This window comes from Pseudophryne corroboree, chromosome 7 (genome assembly GCF_028390025.1).
Source record: "Pseudophryne corroboree isolate aPseCor3 chromosome 7, aPseCor3.hap2, whole genome shotgun sequence".
Taxonomy (NCBI): domain Eukaryota; kingdom Metazoa; phylum Chordata; class Amphibia; order Anura; family Myobatrachidae; genus Pseudophryne; species Pseudophryne corroboree.
Genome location: NC_086450.1, coordinates 262168613 through 262189535, shown reverse-complemented (window position 1 = coordinate 262189535; position 20923 = coordinate 262168613). Strand labels below are relative to the sequence as shown.

The 20923-nt window shown below is 49.5% G+C and overlaps 1 protein-coding gene across 2 annotated transcripts in view; it reads right to left on the bottom strand.

The window, feature by feature from the left end:
• Positions 1-20923, bottom strand: part of WIPI2 (WD repeat domain, phosphoinositide interacting 2) — a 797269-nt gene that overhangs the window by 623424 nt on the left and 152922 nt on the right. The gene's annotated exons all lie outside the window — the stretch shown is intronic.

The following is a 20923-nucleotide window of genomic DNA, read 5'->3' as shown; positions in this document are numbered from 1 at the left end:
TGCGTAATCTTTTGTTGCTGAGGAACATAAGGCAAAAAAGATGACATACCCGCGGTAGCCGAAGAAACCAAATCATCGAGGCCATCCCCAAACAAAACACCATCTTTATATGGGAGAGACTCCATATTTTTCTTGGAGTCTGCATCAGCATTCCATTGGTGAATTCACAATACTCGTCTAGCCAAGACCGCCATGGCATTTGCTTTTGATCCCAAAAGGCCAATATCTCTTGCAGTTTCCTTTAGGTATGCTGCAGCGTACTTGATATAACCCAGCTTCAAGAGGATGCTATCCCTATCCAACGTATCTATGTCAGATGACAAGTTATCTGCCCACTTTTCAATAGCACTACTCACCCACGCAGATGCAATGGCAGGTCTGAGCAGCGTACCTGTGGTCGCATAAATGGATTTTAACGTAGTTTCTTGCTTACGATCTGCTGGGTCCTTAAGGGCCGCCGTGCCCGGCCCGGTGCTGGGAGAGCCACCTTTTTAGACAAGCGTGACAGGGCCTTGTCCAAAATGGGGGGTGACTCCCACTTTTCCCTATCCTCAGAGGGAAACGGATAAGTCACCAGAATCCTTTTAGGGATTTGAAACTTTCTGTCAGGGTTTTCCCAGACTTTTTCAAATAGAGCGTTCAGTTCATGAGAGGGAGGAACGTCACCTCCGGTTTCTTTTCTTTATACATACAGACCCGTTTATCAGAAACAGGGTCCTCAGTGATACGCCATACATCTTTTATAGCCACAAGCATGTACTGAATGCTCTTAGCCAATTTCAGATCTAATCTGGAATCACTATAGTCGACACTGGAATCAGTGTCCGTGTCGGTATCAGTGTTAGCCAACTGGGCAAACGAACGTCTTTGTGACCCCGAAGGGTCCTAGAGCTGCGATAACAAATCCTCCTTACTGATACGAGTCCTATTCGCATTCAAGACATTCACTCAGTCAGGAGTCGGCGGTGCCGACAGGGTCTCACCCACATATATCTGTGTCCCCAATACAGTCTCCTCCTGGGAAGAGCACTCAGCCTCAGACATGTCGACACGCGTGTACCAAACACTCACAGACACACCGGGCTTATAACCCACAGTAAAGTCTGTTAGAGGGACACAGAAAGGATTTGCCAGCTCACAACCCAGCGCCAAACAACAACCCTGAAAACACTAAATAATGCCTCAGAAGTTGTAGCGCTTTTCTGCCAATACATTGCACCAAAAACTACTGCGCCCCCAACCAGTGGAAGGGAGGACCAGCGTCTCTGCAGCCTTGTGAGAGGAAATGGCGCCGAGGGGGTTTGGACAGTGCCTAGGCACTAATGTCCTCTCTTGCCAGGTCAAATGGAGGATTTTATGCTGCCCAGGGCGACCCCCCAACACACACCCTTTCAAAGTCTTAAAGTGACCATGTCTCCTGCGGATCCCATCTATACCCCATGGTTCTAATGTGACCCCAGCATCCTCTAGGACGTATGAGGAGAAAGAAAAAAAAGAAGAAAGAAAAAAAAAGATTCCTCTTCCAGCTCAGGTACCTTCTCAGTAATATGCAAAACATCCCTAATGCCTTCAATCATGAGCTGCACCCCTTTAGCAAGGGATGCATCTCCCCCCTGCATATCCCCATCACCGTCCCCTGTATCAGTCAGTATCAGTGCCAGCTTGCATTATCTGGGCAAGTGTATGCTTTTGAAGGTATGTAGGTGGGCTCTTAGACAAAGTAGTGGGAGCTGAATACTTCAAACTCTCTACAGATTTTCATAAAAATTGCATTTCTTTCTCAGTATGTGACATCCTATTTGAAATCTGGGATATCATTCCCCTTAAAGAATCCATGGGGGTTCGGATTCAGAAGGCTGAGACAGCATATTGCAGTCCTGAGTACATGGAATAGACTCCTCAGGATAAGATAAACACTCTGCAGCACAGGACACAGAGTCCTTAGACATGGTAATGTGGATATATACACACACACACACACACACACACACACACACACACACACACAGGAAAATGTCAGACACAGTTTTCCCTAGAGTACCTTCAGAGTCACAGAGTATAAGGAGCCAGCAACACAGCGCCCCTGTAGGCAATTATGATAAAAGCCTGGCGTTGACTAACTACCCTTAATAGGGTAATTAGTACTAGTATCACTTATTACACTCTCCCTTGAAGCTCCCTGTACGAAAAATCGCATCAAAGTGGGGGGTTTTGTGCATTTGATGCGCATAAAATCATGCGATTTATCGCAAGCCCCTTGCAAACAGGACGGAGGGGAGTGTCCCGGAAGTGCACTAAATACCTTACAGTTCGCACATCGCACTGCAATAAAACGAATGTGGTAAAAACAGCATGCGATCGCACGTGCGATCCGATAAATATTAAGTGCAGCGCATATCATCTTGAGATGTGAGATTCGACCCGCGTATCGCATCGGGGGACACATTTGATGTGAATACAATCTTGCGATTTATCACACCGATGCGGTCAAAATTGAAGGGTTGTACCAGATCTCTCACGAGTGTATGGGCACCATTTGTTTTAATTTCTTCAACCTTACTACGTAACCAACCGTAACTGCAGATGTATCCTTATTTACTGGTTGTCCGTACCCCATATGGCACAAGATGCCTAGGCAACTGAGATGCTCCTAAAGAAGTAGTATATCATATTTTTCTTACAATTTTGCATATTTGTTGCATCGCAGATGTAGGAAAAATAAGATTTTAAACCTACCGGTAAATCTTTTTCTCCTAGTCCATAGAGGATGCTGGGGACTCCGTAAGGACCATGGGGTATAGACGGGCTCCGCAGGAGACATGGGCACTATAAATAAGATTTTACTCACCGGTAAATCTATTTCTCGTAGTCCGTAGTGGATGCTGGGAACTCCGAAAGGACCATGGGGAATAGCGGCTCCGCAGGAGACTGGGCACAACTAAAGAAAGCTTTTAGGTCACCTGGTGTGCACTGGCTCCTCCCACTATGACCCTCCTCCAAGCCTCAGTTAGGACACTGTGCCCGGACGAGCTGACATAATAAGGAAGGATTTTGAATCCCGGGTAAGACTCATACCAGCCACACCAATCACACCGTATAACTCGTGATACCATACCCAGTTTAACAGTATGAAAACAACTGAGCCTCTCAACAGATGGCTCAACAATAACCCTTTAGTTAACAATAACTATGTACAAGTATTGCAGACAATCCGCACTTGGGACGGGCGCCCAGCATCCACTACGTACTACGAGAAAATAAGAATTTACTTACCGATAATTCTATTTCTCGGAGTCCGTAGTGGATGCTGGGGTTCCTGAAAGGACCATGGGGAATAGCGGCTCCGCAGGAGACAGGGCACAAAAAGTAAAGCTTTACGATCAGGTGGTGTGTACTGGCTCCTCCCCCTATGACCCTCCTCCAAGCCTCAGTTAGGTACTGTGCCCGGACGAGCGTACACAATAAGGAAGGATTTATGAATCCCGGGTAAGACTCATACCAGCCACACCAATCACACCGTACAACCTGTGATCTAAACCCAGTTAACAGTATGATAACAGCGGAGCCTCTGAAAAGATGGCTCACAACAATAATAACCCGATTTTTGTAACTATGTACAAGTAATGCAGATAATCCGCACTTGGGATGGGCGCCCAGCATCCACTACGGACTCCGAGAAATAGAATTATCGGTAAGTAAATTCTTATTTTCTCTATCGTCCTAGTGGATGCTGGGGTTCCTGAAAGGACCATGGGGATTATACCAAAGCTCCCAAACGGGCGGGAGAGTGCGGATGACTCTGCAGCACCGAATGAGAGAACTCCAGGTCCTCCTTAGCCAGGGTATCAAATTTGTAGAATTTTACAAACGTGTTCTCCCCCGACCACGTAGCCGCTCGGCAGAGTTGTAATGCCGAGACCCCTCGGGCAGCCGCCCAAGAAGAACCCACCTTCCTTGTGGAGTGGGCTTTTACCGATTTTGGCTGTGGCAGGCCTGCCACAGAATGTGCAAGCTGAATCGTACTACAAATCCAGCGAGCAATAGTCTGCTTAGACGCAGGAGCGCCCAACTTGTTGGGAGCATATAGTATAAACAGCGAGTCAGATTTCCTGACTCCAGCTGTCCTTGAAATGTATATTTTTAAAGCTCTGACAACGTCCAACAACTTGGAGTCCTCCAAGTCGCTTGTAGCCGCAGGCACTACAATAGGTTGGTTCAGATGAAATGCTGACACCACCTTAGGGAGAAAATGCGGACGAGTCCGCAGTTCTGCCCTGTCCGAATGGAAAATCAGATATGGGCTTTTGTAAGATAAAGCTGCCAGTTCTGACACTCTCCTGGCCGAAGCCAGGGCTAGTAGCATGGTCACTTTTCATGTGAGATATTTCAAATCCACAGTTTTTAGTGGTTCAAACCAATGAGATTTGAGAAAGTCCAAAACAACATTGAGATCCCACGGTGCCACTGGAGGCACCACAGGGGGCTGTATATGCAGCACTCCCTTAACAAAAGTCTGGACTTCAGGAACTGAAGCCAATTCTTTTTGGAAGAAAATCGACAGGGCCGAAATTTGAACCTTAATAGATCCCAATTTGAGACCCATAGACAATCCTGATTGCAGGAAATGTAGGAATCGACCCAGTTGAAATTCCTCCGTCGGAGCACTCCGATCCTCGCACCACGCAACATATTTTCGCCAAATGCGGTGATAATGTTGCGCGGTTACTTCCTTCCTTGCTTTAATCAAAGTAGGAATGACTTCTTCCGGCATGCCTTTTTCCTTTAGGATCCGGCGTTCAACCGCCATGCCGTCAAACGCAGCCGCGGTAAGTCTTGAAACAGACAGGGACCCCGCTGAAGCAAGTCCCTTCTCAGAGGTAGAGGCCACGGATCTTCCGTGATCATCTCTTGAAGTTCCGGGTACCAAGTCCTTCTTGGCCAATCCGGAACCACTAGTATCGTTCTTACGCCTCTTTGCCGTATAATTCTCAATACTTTTGGTATGAGAGGCAGAGGAGGAAACACATACACCGACTGGTACACCCAAGGCGTTACCAGCGCGTCCACAGCTATTGCCTGCGGATCTCTTGACCTGGCGCAATACCTGTCCAGTTTTTTGTTGAGGCGAGACGCCATCATGTCCACCATTGGTCTTTCCCAACGGGTTACCAGCATGTGGAAAACTTCTGGATGAAGTCCCCACTCTCCCGGGTGAAGGTCGTGTCTGCTGAGGAAGTCTGCTTCCCAGTTGTCCACTCCCGGGATGAACACTGCTGACAGTGCTATCACATGATTCTCTGCCCAGCGAAGAATCCTTGCAGCTTCTGCCATTGCACTCCTGCTTCTTGTGCCGCCCTGTCTGTTCACATGGGCGACTGCCGTGATGTTGTCCGACCGGATCAACACCGGTTTTCCTTGAAGCAGAGGTTCTGCCTGGCTTAGAGCATTGTAGATTGCTCTTAGTTCCAGAATGTTTATGTGAAGAGACGTTTCCAGGCTCGACCACACGCCCTGGAAGTTTCTTCCTTGTGTGACTGCTCCCCAGCCTCTCAGGCTGGCGTCCGTGGTCACCAGGATCCAATCCTGTATGCCGAATCTGCGGCCCTCCAATAGATGAGCACTCTGCAACCACCACAGAAGAGATACCCTTGTCCTTGGAGAGAGGGTTATCCGCTGGTGCATCTGAAGATGCGACCCTGACCATTTGTCCAACAGATCCCTCTGGAAAATTCTTGCGTGGAATCTGCCGAATGGAATTGCTTCGTAAGAAGCCACCATTTTTCCCAGGACTCTTGTGCATTGATGTACAGACACCTTTCCTGGTTTTAGGAGGTTCCTGACAAGCTCGGATAACTCCTTGGCTTTTTCCTCCGGGAGAAAAACCTTTTTCTGAACCGTGTCCAGAATCATCCCTAGGAACAGCAGACGTGTTGTCGGAATTAACTGGGATTTTGGAATATTCAGAATCCACCCGTGCTGTTTTAGCACTTCTTGAGACAGTGCTAATCCCATCTCTAGCTGTTCTCTGGACCTTGCCCTTATTAGGAGATCGTCCAAGTATGGGATAATTAATACGCCTTTTCTTCGAAGAAGAATCATCATCTCGGCCATTACCTTGGTAAAGACCCGAGGTGCCGTGGACAATCCGAACGGCAGCGTCTGAAACTGATAGTGACAGTTCTGTACGACGAACCTGAGGTACCCCTGGTGTGAGGGGTAAATTGGAACGTGGAGATACGCATCCTTGATGTCCAAGGATACCATAAAGTCCCCTTCTTCCAGGTTCGCTATCACTGCTCTGAGTGACTCCATCTTGAACTTGAACTTCTTTATGTACAGGTTCAAGGATTTCAGATTTAGAATAGGTCTTACCGAGCCATCCGGCTTCGGTACCACAAATAGAGTGGAATAATACCCCTTTCCTTGTTGTAAAAGGGGTACCTTGACTATCACCTGCTGAGAGTACAGCTTGTGAATGGCTTCCAAGACCGTCACCCTGTCGGAGGGGGACGTTGGTAAAGCAGACTTCAGGAAATGGCGAGGTGGATCCGTCTCTAGTTCCAACCTGTACCCCTGAGATATTATCTGCAGGATCCAGGGATCTACCTGCGAGTGAGCCCACTGCGCGCTGAAATTCTTGAGACGACCCCCCACCGCCCCCGAGTCCGCTTGAGAAGCCCCAGCGTCATGCTGAGGCTTTTGTAGAAGCGGGGGAGGGCTTCTGTTCCTGGGAAGGAGCTGCCAGTTGCTGTCTCTTCCCCCTTCCTCTGCCTCGTGGCAGATATGAATATCCCTTTGCTCTCTTGTTTTTAAAGGAACGAAAGGGCTGCGGTTGAAAAGTCGGTGTCTTTTTCTGTTGGGGAGTGACTTGAGGTAAAAAGGTGGATTTCCCGGCTGTAGCCGTGGCCACCAAATCCGATAGACCGACACCAAATAACTCCTCCCCTTTATACGGCAAAACTTCCATATGCCGTTGTGAGTCCGCATCGCCTGACCACTGTCGCGTCCATAAACTTCTTCTGGCCGAAATGGACATAGCACTTACCCGTGAAGCCAGTGTGCAGATATCCCTCTGTGCATCACGCATATAAAGAAATGCATCCTTTATTTGCTCTAAAGACAGTAAAACATTGTCCCTATCCAGGGTATCAATATTTTCAATCAGGGACTCTGACCAAGCTACCCCAGCACTGCACATCCAGGCTGTCGCTATAGCTGGTCGTAGTATAACACCTGTATGTGTGTATATACTTTTTTGGATATTTTCCATCCTCCTATCTGCTGGATCTTTAAGTGCGGCCGTCTCAGGAGAGGGTAACGCCACTTGTTTTGATAAGCGTGTGAGCGCCTTGTCCACCCTAGGAGGTGTTTCCCAGCGCGCCCTAACCTCTGGCGGGAAAGGGTATAAAGCCAATAACTTCTTTGAAATTAGCATTTTTTTTATCGGGGGCAACCCACGCTTCATCACACACATCATTTAATTCATCTGATTCAGGAAAAACTATAGGTAGTTTTTTCACACCCCACATGATACCCTGTTTTGTGGTACCTGTAGTATCAGCAATATGTAACGCCTCCTTCATTGCCAAAATCATATAACGTGTGGCCCTACTAGAAAAGACGGTTGATTCGTCACCGTCGCCACTGGAATCAGTGCCTGTGTCTGGGTCTGTGTCGACCGACTGAGGCAAAGGGCGTTTTACAGCCCCTGACGGTGTTTGAGGCGCCTGGACAGGCACTAATTGATTGTCCGGCCGTCTCATGTCGTCAAACGACTGCTTTAGCGTGTTGACACTATCCCGTAATTCCATAAATAAAGGCATCCATTCTGGTGTCGACCCCCTAGGAGGTGACATCCCCATATTTGGCAATTGCTCCGCCTCCACACCAATATCGTCCTCATACATGTCGACACACACGTACCGACACACAGCAGACACACAGGGAATGCTCTTAACGAAGACAGGACCCCACTAGCCCTTTGGGGAGACAGAGGGAGAGTTTGCCAGCACACACCAAAAGCGCTATATATGACAGGGATAGCCTTATAATAAGTGCTCCCTGTATAGCTGCTTTAATAATATAGTTTTGCCACAATTTTGCCCCCCCCTCTCTTGTTTTACCCTGTTTCTGTAGTGCAGTGCAGGGGAGAGCCTGGGAGCCTTCCTGACCAGCGGAGCTGTGTGAGGAAAATGGCGCTGTGTGCTGAGGAGATAGGCCCCGCCCCTTTTTCGGCGGGCTCGTCTCCCGCTCTTTAGTGGATTCTGGCAGGGGTTAAATATCTCCATATAGCCCCCGGAGGCTATATGTGAGGTATTTTTAGCCAAAAAAGGTTTTCATTTGCCTCCCAGGGCGCCCCCCTCCCAGCGCCCTGCACCCTCAGTGACTGCCGTGTGAAGTGTGCTGAGAGGAAAATGGCGCACAGCTGCAGTGCTGTGCGCTACCTTAAGAAGACTGAGGAGTCTTCTGCCGCCGATTCTGGACCTCTTCTCGTTTCAGCATCTGCAAGGGGGCCGGCGGCGAGGCTCCGGTGACCATCCAGGCTGTACCTGTGATCGTCCCTCTGGAGCTAATGTCCAGTAGCCAAGAAGCCAATCCATCCTGCACGCAGGTGAGTTCACTTCTTCTCCCCTAAGTCCCTCGTTGCAGTGATCCTGTTGCCAGCAGGACTCACTGTAAAATAAAAAACCTAAGCTAAACTTTTCTAAGCAGCTCTTTAGGAGAGCCACCTAGATTGCACCCTTCTCGGCCGGGCACAAAAATCTAACTGAGGCTTGGAGGAGGGTCATAGGGGGAGGAGCCAGTACACACCACCTGATCGTAAAGCTTTACTTTTTGTGCCCTGTCTCCTGCGGAGCCGCTATTCCCCATGGTCCTTTCAGGAACCCCAGCATCCACTAGGACGATAGAGAAATAGATTTACCGGTGAGTAAAATCTTATTTTCTCTGACGTCCTAGTGGATGCTGGGAACTCCGAAAGGACCATGGGGATTATACCAAAGCTCCCAAACGGGCGGGAGAGTGCGGATGACTCTGCAGCACCGAATGAGAGAACTCAAGGTCCTCCTCAGCCAGGGTATCAAATTTGTAGAATTTTGCAAACGTGTTTGCACCTGACCAAGTAGCAGCTCGGCAAAGTTGTAAAGTTGAGACCCCTCGGGCAGCCGCCCAAGATGAGCCCACTTTCCTTGTGGAATGGGCTTTTACTGATTTAGGATGCGGCAGTCCAGCCGCAGAATGCGCCAGCTGAATTGTGCTACAAATCCAGCGAGCAATAGTCTGCTTAGAAGCAGGAGCACCCAGCTTGCTGGGTGCATACAGGATAAATAGCGAGTCAGTTTTCCTGACTCTAGCCGTCCTGGAAACATAAATTTTCAAGGCCCTGACTACGTCCAGCAACTTGGAATCCTCCAAGTCCCTAGTAGCCGCAGGCACCACAATAGGTTGGTTCAAGTGAAAAGCTGATACCACCTTAGGGAGAAACTGGGGACGAGTCCTCAATTCTGCCCTATCCATATGGAAAATCAGATAAAGGCTTTTACATGACAAAGCCGCCAATTCTGACACACGCCTGGCTGAAGCCAAGGCCAATAACATGACCACTTTCCACGTGAGATATTTTAGATCCACGGTTTTAAGTGGCTCAAACCAATGTGATTTTAAGAAACTCAACACCACGTTGAGATCCCAAGGTGCCACTGGAGGCACAAAAAGGGGGCTGAATATGCAGCACTCCCTTAACAAACGTCTGAACTTCAGGTAGTGAAGCTAGTTCTTTCTGGAAGAAAATCGACAGAGCCGAGATCTGTACATTAATGGAGCCTAATTTCAGGCCCATAGTCACTCCTGCTTGTAGGAAATGCAGAAATCGACCCAGTCGAAATTCCTCTGTTGGGGCCTTTTTGGCCTCACACCAAGCAACATACATCCGCCATATGCGGTGACAATGCTTTGCAGTTACATCTTTCCTGGCTTTAATCAGCGTAGGAATGACTTCCTCCGGAATGCCCTTTTCCTTCAGGATCCGGCGTTCAACCGCCATGCCGTCAAACGCAGCCGCGGTAAGTCTTGGAACAGACAGGGCCCCTGCTGCAGCAGGTCCTGTCTGAGCGGCAGAGGCCATGGGTCCTCTGAGATCATCTCTTGAAGTTCCGGGTACCACGCTCGTCTTGGCCAATCCGGAACCACGAGTATTGTTCTTACTCCTCGTTTTCTTATTATTCTCAGTACCCTTGGTATGAGAGGCAGAGGAGGGAACACATAAACCGACTGGTACACCCACGGTGTCACTAGAGCGTCCACAGCTATCGCCTGAGGGTCCCCTGACCTGGCGCAATATCTCTCCAGTTTTTTGTTTAGGCGGGACGCCTTCATGACCACCTGTGGCCTTTCCCAACGGTTTACCAACAGTTGGAATACTTCTGGATGAAGTCCCCACTCTCCCGGGTGTAGGTTGTGTCCGCTGAGGAAGTCTGCTTCCCAGTTGTCCACTCCCGGAATGAACACTGCAGACAGTGCTAAGACGTGATTTTCCGCCCATCTGAGAATCCTTGTGGCTTCTGCCATCGCCATCCTGCTTCTTGTGCCGCCCTGTCGGTTTACATGGGCGACTGCCGTGATGTTGTCTGATTGGATCAGTACCGGCTGGTTTTGAAGCAGAGGCCTTGCCAGACTTGGGGCATTGTAAATGACCCTCAGTTCCAGAATATTTATGTGTAGGGACGACTCCTGACTTGACCAAAGTCCTTGGAAATTTCTTCCCTGTGTGACTGCCCCCCAGAATCGAAGGCTGGCATCCGTGGTTACAAGGACCCAGTCCTGTATGCCGAATCTGCGGCCCTCTTGAAGATGAGCACTCTGCAGCCACCACAGTAGAGATATCCTGGTCCTTGGAGACAGGGTTATCAGCCGATGCATCTGAAGATGCGATCCCGACCTCTTGTCCAAGAGGTCCCACTGAAAAGTTCTTGCATGGAACCTGCCGAATGGAATTTTGCTTCGTAAGCAGCTACCATTTTTCCCAGGACTCGTGTGCAGTGATGCACCGATACCTGTTTTGGTTTCAGGAGGTTTCTGACTAGAGATGACAGCTCCTTGGCTTTCTCCTGCGGGAGAAACACTTTTTTCTGTTCTGTGTCCAGAACCATCCCCAGGAACAGTAGGCGTGTGGTAGGAACCAGCTGTGACTTTGGAATGTATAGAATCCATCCGTGCTGTTGTAGCACTTCCCGAGATAGTGCTACTCCGACCAACAACTGCTCCTTGGACCTCGCCTTTATAAGGAGATCGTCCAAGTACGGGATAATTAAAACTTCCTTTCTCGAAGGAGTATAATCATTTCTGCCATTACCTTGGTAAAGACCCTCGGTGCCGTGGACAGTCCAAACGGCAGTGTTTGGAATTGGTAATGGCAATCCTGTACCACAAATCTGGAGGTACTCCTGGTGAGGATGGTAAATGGGGACATGTAGGTAAGCCTCCTTGATGTCCAGGGATACCATGTAATCCCCCTCCTCCAGGCTTGCAATAATCGCCCTGAGCGATTCCATCTTGAACTTGAATTTTTTTATGTATGTGTTCAAGGATTTCAAATATAAAATGGGTCTCACCGAACCGTCCGGTTTTGGTACCACAAACAGTGTGGAATAGTAACCCCGTCCTTGTTGAAGTAGGGGCACCTTGACTATCACCTGCTGGGAATACAGCTTGTGAATTGCCTCTAGCACAGTCTCCCTGCCTGAGGGAGTTGTCGGCAAGGCAGATTTGAGGAAACGGCGGGGGGGAGACGCCTCGAATTCCAGCTTGTACCCCTGAGATACTACTTGAAGGATCTAGGGATCCACCTGTGAGCGAGCCCACTGATCGCTGAAATTTTTGAGGCGGCCCCCCACCGTACCTGGCTACGCCTGTGGAGCCCCCCCGTCATGCGGTGGACTCAGAGGAAGTGGGGGAAGAATTTTGATTCTGGGAACTGGCTGACTGGTGCAGCTTTTTCCCCCTTCCCTCGTTTTACACGCTTGCATTTCTGAAGCCGAAAGGACTGTACCTGATAATACAGTGCTTTCTTAGGCTGTGAGGAAACCTGAGGTAAAAAAAATTTCTTCCCAGCTGTTGCTGTGGATACGAGGTCCCAGAGACCATCCCCAAACAATTCCTCACCCTTATAAGGCTCTATGTGCCTTTTAAAGTCAGCATCACCTGTCCAGTGTCGGGTCTCTAATACCCTCCTGACAGAATGGACATTGCATTAATTCAGGATGCCAGCCGGCAAAATATCCCCCTGTGCATCCCTCATATATAAGACGACGTCTTATGTTCGCAAAATAGTATCCCTGTTTGACAGGGTTACAGACCACGCTGCAGCAGCACTATCTGCAGGTCTCAGTCTAGTACCTGAGTGTGTAAATACAGACTTCAGGATAGCCTCCTGCTTTTTATCAGCAGGTACCTTCAAAGTGGCCGTATCCTAAGACGGCAGTGCCACCTTTTTTTTTTTTTTGACAAACGTGTGAGCGCCTTATCCACCCTAGGGGATATCTCCCAGCGTAACTTATCCTCTGGCGGGAAAGGGTACGCCATCAGTAACTTTTTAGAAATTACCAGTTTCTTATCGGGGGAACCCACGCTTTTTCACACTTCATTCACTCATTTGATGGGGGAACAAAACACTGCCTGCTTTTTCTCCCCAAACATAAAACCCTTTTTTAGTGGTACTTGGGTTAATGTCAGAAATGTGTAACACATTTTTTATTGCCGGGATCATGTAACGGATGTTCCTAGTGGATTGTGTATATGTCTCAACCTCGTCGACACTGGAGTCAGACTCCGTGTCGACATCTGTGTCTGCCATCTGAGGGAGCGGGCGTTTTTGAGCCCCTGATGGCCTTTGAGACGCCTGGGCAGGCGCGGGCTGAGAAGCCGGCTGTCCCATAGCTGTTACGTCATCCAGCCTTTTATGTAAGGAGTTGACACTGTCGGTTAATACCTTCCACCTATCCATCCACTCTGGTGTCGGCCCACAGGGGGCGACATCCCATTTATCGCCATCTGCTCCGCCTCCACATAAGCCTCCTCATTAAACATGTCGACACAGCCGTACCGACACACCGCACACACACACAGGGAATGCTCTGACTGAGGACAGGACCCCACACAGCCCTTTGGGGAGACAGAGAGAGAGTATGCCAGCACACACCAGAGCGCTATATAATGTAGGGATAAACACTATCACTGAGTGAATTTTCCCCAATAGCTGCTTGTATAAACAATATTGCGCCTAAATTTAGTGCCCCCCCTCTCTTTTTAACCCTTTGAGCCTGAAAACTACAGGGGAGAGCCTGGGGAGCACTCTTCCAGCTACACTGTGAAGAGAAAATGGCGCAAGTGTGCCGAGGGAGATAGCTCCGCCCCTTTTTCGCGGACTTTTCTCCCGCTTTTTTACGGATTCTGGCAGGTGTAATTATCACATATATAGCCTCTGGGGCTATATATTGTGATTATTTTGCCAGCCAAGGTGTTTTTATTGCTGCTCAGGGCGCCCCCCCCCAGCGCCCTGCACCCTCAGTGACCGGAGTGTGAAGTGTGTATGAGGAGCAATGGCGCACAGCTGCAGTGCTGTGCGCTACCTTGGTGAAGACTGAAGTCTTCTGCCGCCGATTTTCCGGACCATCTTCATGCTTCTGGCTCTGTAAGGGGGACGGCGGCGCGGCTCCGGGAACGAACACCAAGGACGGGTCCTGCGGTCGATCCCTCTGGAGCTAATGGTGTCCAGTAGCCTAAGAAGCCCAAGCTAGCTGCAAGCAGGTAGGTTCGCTTCTTCTCCCCTTAGTCCCTCGCTGCAGTGAGCCTGTTGGAGCAGGTCTCACTGTAAAATAAAAAACCTAATTATATACTTTCTTTCTAGAAGCTCAGGAGAGCCCCTAGTGTGCATCCAACCTCGGCCGGGCACAAAATCTAACTGAGGCTTGGAGGAGGGTCATAGTGGGAGGAGCCAGTGCACACCAGGTGACCTAAAAGCTTTCTTTAGTTGTGCCCAGTCTCCTGCGGAGCCGCTATTCCCCATGGTCCTTTCGGAGTTCCCAGCATCCACTAGGACGTCAGAGAAAAGAACTTTAGAATGGGTGTGCACTGGCTCCTCCCTCTATGCCCCTCCTCCAGACCTCAGTTAGAGAAACTGTGCCCAGAGGAGACGGACAGTACGAGGAAAGGATTTTGTTAATCTAAAGGGGGGTACTCACGGAGCGATATTCTAAGCAATCTGACTAGATTGCTTAGAATATCAGCATGATCGCTCCGTGTGTAGCCCCCTCAGCGATAGCGATGCGCGGCCCCGCACATCGCTATCGCTGCTGCTAGATTGGCCTGCATGCAGGCAAATCTAGCGGGTCGCTCACTTCACCCTCTGGGTGAAGTGAGCGGCCCCCCCGTCTCCCCCCGCACGCTCAGCACAGATCGCGCTGTGCAGAGCGACGGGAGAGATGTGTGCTGAGCGGTTCGCTCAGCACACATCTCTCCTGCATCGGCCCGTCTATATGGGCCTTAAGGGTAAGATTCATACCAGCCCACACCATCCACACCGTATAACCTGGAATATATGAACCAGTCAACAGTATGAAATAAACAGCATCAGTCAAAGACCGATCAAAACTGTAACATAACCCTTATGCAAGCAATAACTATATACAAGTCTTGCAGAATGTTGTCCGCACTGGGACGGGCACCCAGCATCCTCTGCGGACTAGGAGAAAAAGATTTACCGGTAGGTTTAAAATCTTATTTTCTCTTACGTCCTAGAGGATGCTGGGGACTCCGTAAGGACCATGGGGATTATACCAAAGCTCCAAAACGGGCGGGAGAGTGCGGATGACTCTGCAGCACCGATTGAGCAAACATGAGGTCCTCATCAGCCAGGGTATCAAACTTGTAGAATTTAGCAAAGGTGAACCCGACCAAGTTGCCGCTCGGCAAAGTTGTAATGCAGAGACGCCTCGGGCAGCCGCCCAAGAAGAGCCCACCTTCCTAGTGGAATGGGCCTTTACCGAATTTGGTAACGGCAATCCAGCCGTAGAATGAGCCTGCTGAATCGTGTTACAGATCCAGCGAGCAATAGTCTGCTTAGAAGCAGGAGCGCCAACCTGGTTGGCTGCATACAGGACAAACAGTGCCTCTGTTTTCCTAACCCGAGACGTTCTGGCTACATAAATTTTCAACGCACTGACCACATCAAGGGACTCGGAATGCTCCAAGTCCCGCGTAGCCACAGGCACCACAATAGGTTGGTTCATATGAAAAGAGGAAACCACCTTAGGCAAAAATTGAGGACGAGTCCGCAACTCAGCTCTATCCACATGGAAAATCAGATAGGGGCTTTTGTGAGACAAAGCCGCCAACTCAGGCACTCGCCTTGCCGATGCCAAGGCCAACAACATGACCACCTTCCAAGTGAGATACTTTAATTCCACGGATTGAAGAGGCTCAAACCAGGGAGACTGAAGGAATCGTAACACCACGTTAAGTGGGTGCCACTGGAGGCACAAAAGGAGGCTGGATATGCAGCACTCCCTTCACAAAAATCTGGACTTTTGGGAGAAAAGCAAATGCCTTCTGAAAGAAAATGGATAGGGCCGAAATCTGAACCTTAATGGAGCCTAATTTTAGGCCCATATTCACCCCAGTCTGTAGGAAGTGGAGAAAACGGCCCAGATGGAAATCTTCCGGAGGAGCATTCTTGGTTTCACACCAAGAGACATACTTCCTCCAGATACGGTGATAATGTTTCGCTGTCACCTCCTTCCTAGCGTTCAGAGTAGGGATGACCTCGTCCGGAATGCCCTTCCCAGCTAGGATCTGGCGTTCAACCGCCATGCCGTCAACGTCAAAACGCAGCCGCGGTAAGTCTTGGAACAGACAGGGCCCCTGTTGCAACAGGTCCTCTCTGAGAGGAAGCGGCCACGGATCTTCTGTGAGCATTTCCTGCAGATCCGGATACAAGGCCCTTCGAGGCCAATCTGGAACAATGAGAATTGTCTGTACTCCTTTTAGTCTTATGATTCTCAATATTTTTGAGATGAGAGGAAGAGGAGGGAACACATAGACTGACTGAAACACCCACAGTGTCACCAGGGCGTCCACTGCTACTGCCTGAGAGTCCCTTGACCTGGCACAATACCTCGGAAGCTTGTTGTTGAGATGTGACACCATCATGTCTATTTGAGGAAGTCCCCAAAGACTTGCTATTTCTGCAAAGACTTCTTGATGAAGACCCCACTCTCCTGCATGGAGATCGTGTCTGCTGAGGAAGTCTGCTTCCCAGTTGTCCACTCCCGGAATGAATACCGCTGACAGAGCGCTTACGTGGTTTTCCGCCCAGCGCAAAATCCTGGTGGCTTCCGCCATTGCCACTCTGCTCCTTGTCCCACCTTGGCGGTTTACATGAGCCACGGTTGTGACGTTGTCTGATTGAATCAGAACCGGTAGGTTGCGAAGAAGATTCTCCGCTTGACGGAGGCCGTTGTATATGGCCCTCAATTCCAGTACGTTCATGTGTAGACAAGCCTCCTGGCTTGACCACAGTCCCTGGAAGTTTCTTCCCAGTGTGACTGCTCCCCATCCTCGGAGGCTCGCGTCCGTGGTCACCAAAACCCAGTCTTGAATGCCGAACCTGCGACCCTCTAGAAGGTGATTACTCTGCAGCCACCACAAGAGAGATACCCTGGCCCTGGGGGACAGGCTGATCTTCTAATGAATATGTAGATGGGACCCGGACAACTTGTCCAGAAGGTCCCACTGAAAAGTCCTCGCATGGAACCTGCCGAAGGGAATGGCCTCGTAAGACGCCACCATCTTTCCCAGAACTCGAGTGCATTGATGGACCGACACCCTTTTCGACTTCGACAGGTCGCTGCCCAAGCTCTGGAGTTCCTGGGCCTTTTCCATCGGGAGAAAAAACCTTTTTTGTTCCGTGTCCAGAATCATGCCTAAGAAAGGCAATCGGGTTGTTGGAACCAACTGTGACTTTGGTAGATTGAGAATCCAGCCGTGCTGCTGCAACACCCTCAGGGAGAGTGACACGTTGTTCAGCAACTGTTCTCTCGATCTCGCCTTTATCGGGAAATCGTCCAAGTACGGGATAATTGTGACTACCGGCTTGCGCAGGAGCACCATAATTTCAGCCATTACCTTGGTGAAAATCCTCGGGGCCGTGGAAAGTCCAAACGGCAACGTCTGAAATTGGTAGACAATCCTGTACAGCAAACCTCAGGAACGCCTGATGAGGAGGATATATGGGGACATGAATGTATGCATCCTTTATGTCCAGAGACACCATATAATCCCTCCCTTCCAGGCTGGCGATGACCGCTCTGAGCGATTCCATCTTGAATTTGAACCTGTTCAAGAATAGGTTTAAGGATTTTAAATTCAGAATGGGTCTGACCGAACCGTCCGGTTTCGGGACCACAAACAGGGTTGAGTAATACCTCGTCCCCTGTTGAAGCAGGGGAACTTTGACCACCACTCGTTGAAGACACAGTTTTTGAATTGCACTTAAAACTACCTCCCTCTCTGGGGAAGAAGCTGGTAGGGCCGATTTGAAAAACCGGCGAGGAGAAACATCTTCGAATTCCAGCTTGTAACCCTGGGAAACAATTTCTATTGCCCAGGGATCCACCTGTGATTGAACCCAGACGTGGCTGAAAAGTCGAAGACGTGCCCCCACTGGGGCGGACTCCCTCAGCGGAGCCCCAGCGTCATGCGGTGGATTTAGTAGAGGCCGGGGAGGACTTCTGCTCCTGGGAACTAGCTGTAGCTGGCAGCTTTTTCCCTCTGCCCTTACCTCTGGCGAGAAAGGAAGATCCCAGTCCTCTTTTGGATTTATGCGACCGAAAGGAGTGCATCTGATAATGTGGCGTTTTCTTTGGCTGTGAGGAAACATAAGGTAAAAAGGCGGATTTACCTGCGGTAGCTGTGGAAACCAGGTCCGTGAGACCTTCCCCAAATAAGTCCTCACCCTTGTAAGGCAAAACCTCCATATGCCTCTGAGTCGGCATCACCCGTCCATTGGCGGGTCAACAGGGCTCGCCTAGCAGAAATCGCCATGGCGTTGGCTCTGGAACCCAGTAGGCCAACGTCTCTCTGAGCATCTCTCATATATAGGACAGCATCCTTTATATGACCCAAGGTCAGTAAAATGGTATCTTTATCCAGGGTATCAATGTCAGCAGACAAGGTATCCGTCCACGCTGCTACAGGGCTACAAACCCAAGCCGACGCTATCGCCAGTCTGAGCAAGGTAGCAGTATGTGTATAAATTGACTTCAAGGTAGTCTACTGCCTGCGATCAGCAGGATCCTTGAGGGCTGCGGTATCTTGCGACGGCAGCGCCACCTTTTTGGATAAGCGCGTCAACGCCTTGTCCACCCTGGGGGAGGATTCCCACCGTAACCTGTCCTTAGCCAGGAAAGGATACGCCATAAGAATCCTTTTGGGAATCTGCAGTTTCTTGTCTGGAGTTTCCCAAGCCCTTTCAAACAACTCATTTAACTCATGGGAAGGGGGGAAAGTAACCTCCGGTTTCTTTTCTTTAAACATGTGGACCCTCGTGTCAGGTACAGAGGGGTCATCCGTGATATGCAACACATCTTTTATTGCCATATTCATATAATGAATACTTTTTACCAACTATGGCTGCAACCTCGCATCATCGTAGTCGACACTGGAGTCAGAATCCGTGTCGGTATCAGTGTCTGCTATTTGGGATAGTGGGCGCTTCTGAGACCCAGAAGGGCCCTGTGACATAGTAAAAGGCAAGGATGGCCTCCCTGCATTTTCCCTGGACTCTGCTTTGTCCAACCTTTTATGTAATAAATTCACATTTGCATTTAAAACATTCCACATATCCAACCAATCAGGTGTCGGCGTTGCAGACGGAGACACCACACTCATTTACTCCACCTCCTCCCTAGAAGAGCCTTCCGCTTTAGATATGCCGACACGCGCGTACCGACACCCCCACACACTCAGGGAAATATCCAATCTGGAGACAGTCCCCCAATAAGGCCCTTTGGAGAGACAGAGTATGCCAGCACACACCCAGCGCCAATGACCCTGGAAAACAATTTCCCAGACACACAGCGCTTTAATATTATTCATATACCTTCACTGCCAAATTAAGTGCCCCCCTCTTTATAAGCCCTCTGTCACCATGTTCAGCAGGGGAGAGTCCGGGGAGCCAGGTTCTCTGCAGTGTGCTGTGGAGAAAATGGCACTGGTCAGTGCTGTGGAATCAAGCTCCGCCCCCTCAGCGGCGGGCTTCGGTCCCGCTCAAAAATACAATACTGGCGGGGGATTTGTAAATATATATTGTCTCCGCAGCCCATATATACTAAAATGCCAGCCTAGAGGTTATATATTGCTGCCCAGGGTGCCCCCCCTGCGCCCTGCACCCATCCGTGCCTCAGTGTGTGTTGTGTGTGGGAGCAATGGTGCGCAGCGTTACCGCTGCCCGTTTCCTCAGTGAAGATCAGAAGTCTTCTGCCGCCTGTGATGTCTTCTTTCTTCTAATACTCACCCGGCTTCTATATTCCGGCTCTGCAAGGAGGACGGCGGCGCGGCTTTGGGACGAAAGGCGAGGGTGAGAACTGCGTTCCGATCCCTCTGGAGCTAATGGTGTCCAGTAGCCTAAGAAGCAGAGCCTAACACTTAAGTAGGTCTGCTTCTCTCCCCTCAGACCCACGATGCAGGGAGCCTGTTGCCAGCAGGGCTCCCTGAAAATAAAAAAACTAACAAAATTCTTTTAAATCAGAGAAACTCAGGAGAGCTCCCCTGTAGTGCACCCAATCTCCTCTGGGCACAGGATCTAACTGAGGTCTGCAGGAGGGGCATAGAGGGAGGAACCAGTGCACACCCATTCTAAAGTTCTTTATAGTGCCCATGTCTCCTGCGGAGCCCGTCTATACCCCATGGTCCTTACGGAGTCCCCAGCATCCTCTAGGACGTAAGAGAAAATCCACTTACAGAGTACCAGAGGTGCTAGGCTGCAATATTAATTGCAAAAGTTCGGTTTTACAGACGTACAAAGTTGTAGATGAAGCACAATAGAATTCAGCGTGAGAAAAAGCTGCAGCCACTGGCTTTGGAGCCACTTTTAAAGAAGTGTATTCAATTGTTTGAAAAGTCAGTTGGACGTCTGTTTTTTCCTATCTAAGGCTATAGCTACACATAGCGACCAAGCGTGTCCAGTTTAGCAGGACCCACTTGGCCGGAAGGAGAGAGCACATGGGAGAGTACACATGTGCGGCAGTCCAGCCGCCGCCTTGTCATACCACAGCATGCTGCGTTTGGGCAGGACGGCAGGACAACGGGATTTCAATGTGAACACATACATTTCAATGTAAGTGTTCACACAGTGCGGCTGTGTTACATTGAAATCCCGTGCGTCACTGGCCGGATCCTGTTCTGCGGCATCCCGCTGAACAGGATCCGTGTGAACACAGAACCACCCCCCCAGCCAAGCAGGTCCCATTTAGTGGGACCCGCTTGGACCGCTATGTGCGGCCTTAGCCTTATAGACAGGAAAAAACAGACACCCAACCGACTTTTCAAACAACTGAATTCCCTCCCTCAGTAATACACAGATGTATAACTATAGCACATCAATTTGCAGTGAAAGCTATCAATATCGTTTTGGCACTCCTAGTTGTTTTATTTATGTGAATAAAATGCATATTTGGAGTGAGAAAGGCACTTGACGCGGCCTAATCGCATGGAACATGGCTATTTAGTGCGACTGAAGCAACAGTAAAAAAAGAACACATTTGTATGTAACAGTGATTTTGAATATCAAACTCAATATTTTCATCATTGCTCTTAATCAGGCAGTCCATAGAAATAGCATTTTAAAAAAACACAAAAATTACTATTCTGG